Raw genomic sequence first — 2,661 nt, 5'->3', positions numbered from 1 at the left:
AAGCGAGTGGGGGGGGAAAGAAAAGGAAGACTATACATTGTTTTTACATTGCCAAGTATTTCGAACAATGGGGAAAAAAAGGGACAATAGCCAAACGAAAAGCACCTGAGGGGAAGCTAGACTTGGACGGAGGAGGAAGAAGAAAAGATGAATAAGCGAAACGGCCAAGAAAGTACAAATAGCCCAGTTTACAACGGTATTATCTACTAGGTATAAACACGAATGAAGAAGAATAAATTTTGATACCGACTAAAATCAAAAGCAGTTCAGAGCAACGAGCCAGCATTGCACCCTCCTAAAACACGCTTTCTACCTACGAGACCCTGCTCCATTTAACTCCAACTCTACTCCACTTTCGCTAATCCATCCATCTACTTATACAGACAGGCACGTAGGAGGCACCACGCATTTCATTATTATTTTGCACGTATCCCTCATCTCTCTCTCTCTCTCTCTCTCTCTCTCTCTCTCTCTCTCTCTCTCTCTCTCTCTCTCTCTCTCTCTCTCTCTCTCTCTCTCTCTCAATGCAATTACGATATTAAACGAAACACTGATACTCACTCTCTCTCTCTCTCTCTCTCTAATGTGACGAAAACAGGATATTTATGAGAACGAGATGAAAATGAGGCAAACTAAGTGAATGAGAGAGAGAGAGAGAGAGAGAGAGAGAGAGAGAGAGTGCAGGATGAAATGAGGCAAGGCGACGTTATGAGATGGATCAAAGAGGAGTTGAGAGTTAATAGAGCAGAGTGGAGGGAGAGAACTATGCAAGGGAGAGAGAGAGAGAGAGAGAGAGAGAGAGAGAGAGAGAGTCATCCTGGAAATGGGAGATGTAACGAGGTAAGTCTTCAGAGCGTGGGTGATGGAAAAGGAGGAGGAACAGGAGGAGGAGGAGAAGAAGGAGGAGGCTGTGTAAGTGGTGGTGTTAATATAATTGAGTATGAAGGATATTGTGGTGATGGTGATGATGGTGGTGGTGGTGGTGATGATGATGGTGATGATGATGATGATGGTAGTGGTGGTGGTGGTGGTGGTGATGATGGTGGAGGTGATGACTGTAGTGTGATAGGGAGAGTTATGTCGGTGTTCTCTCTCTCTCTCTCTCTCTCTCTCTCTCTCTCTCTCTCTCTCTCTCTCTCTCTCTCTCTCTCTCTCTCTCTCTCTCTCTCTCTCAGCCCCCTCCCCCACCTGTTGCAAGCTACCTTCCTCACTTAACTCAATCACTCAGTTAATCAATCACTCAATTAGTCAATCAGTCACTATTTTCAACCTTTATTTAAACACTTTTTCTCATTGTCATTTCTTATACTTCATAGTTTTCCCATTTTCCCCGTTTTTTCTTCATTCATAATCTGCACATTTTATTTTTCCGTATTCCTTTTTTCCTATACTATATTTTATTCATCTCCCTTATTCATCCCCTTTCCCTCCTTTGTTTCCTTTCCATGAACGTTTATTATATCTCCCTTTCTCTCTGTCTAATTCCATACCGCAAAAAGTCTTGACACGAACAGATGGCGGGGTGGCAACGCTCAGGTGGTTCTCTCTGCGTCCTTATAAATAAATAGATAAATGAATATATAAGTCGACTTGGTTTGAGGTGAAGTGGCTTTTGTTTCCGTAGGGCTATAAGCGCATTCATCTTTTTTTGCATATAGATTTCAGAAGTCTTTTATACGAACAGTGAATGCGTTTGAATGAGAGGAGGAGAAAGATGATTAGGAAAAGGAAGTATTATTAAGATTAGGGGTAGGAGTAAGAGGAAGGATAAGATTAGGAGGAGGAGGGTAAGTAGGAGTAGAAATAGGAGTAAGAGTAGATATAAGAAGAGGAGCAGGAGGAGGAGGCGGCGGAGGAAGAAGTTATGTAGGAGGAGGAAGAGGAGGAGGAGATAAACAACGAAGAAGAGGAAGAGAAGGAGAAAGTTAAGTAGGAAGAAGAAGAAGGAGGAGGAAAAGAGCGAGAAAGAAGAGAAGGATACGGACGGGAAGGAGTAGAAAAAGGAAAGCAAGAGCATTAAAGAAAAAGAGTAGAAGAGCAGAAAGGACAAAGAAAAGGAAACAGAAGGACGAGGAGGATAAAGAAGAGGAGAAGGAGGAGGAGGAGGAGGAAGAGAAGAAGTCAGAATATAAACAGGAGGAGTAAACCAAGAAGGAAGAAGAGGAATAGGAGAAGGGGGAGGAGAACGAGCAAATAGTAAAAGCGAAAACTATTACAAACCTCAACAAAAGACAAGTTAAAAAGTAAAACGTGCCAAAACAAACACACAAACGATATATTCATGAACTGAAGCTTAAAAACGCGTGATTGTGTGGCAGAGAGATGGATAAAGAATGAGGGGGAGGGAGAGAGAGAGAGGAGAGAAACAACCCGAAATCTCAATATGTATGCAAAAGAGGAGAGTGGGGGATAATTTTGTGTTGGTCTGTATTGCATTTGTTTCACAGTGGGGAGGAGGGAGAGAGAGAGACAGGGAGAGAGGGAGAGAGAGGAAAGGAGAGAGTGATTGGGGTAGAGTAAGAGGAAATCATTGAAGGGAGGGAAGGAGACGGAAGATAAATTGAGGGATAGGAAACGTAGAAAGAGTGCAATAAAGGAGAGAAAGGGAGGGAAATTTCAAAGGAGGGGAGAGAAAGGAGAAAAAAAAAAGATTAGTATAGG

The sequence above is a fragment of the Eriocheir sinensis genome, unplaced genomic scaffold, assembly GCF_024679095.1.
Source record: "Eriocheir sinensis breed Jianghai 21 unplaced genomic scaffold, ASM2467909v1 Scaffold1303, whole genome shotgun sequence".
NCBI lineage: Eukaryota > Metazoa > Arthropoda > Malacostraca > Decapoda > Varunidae > Eriocheir > Eriocheir sinensis.
The sequence above is the reverse complement of the archived record's forward strand: the minus strand, read 5'-3'. Positions refer to the sequence as shown.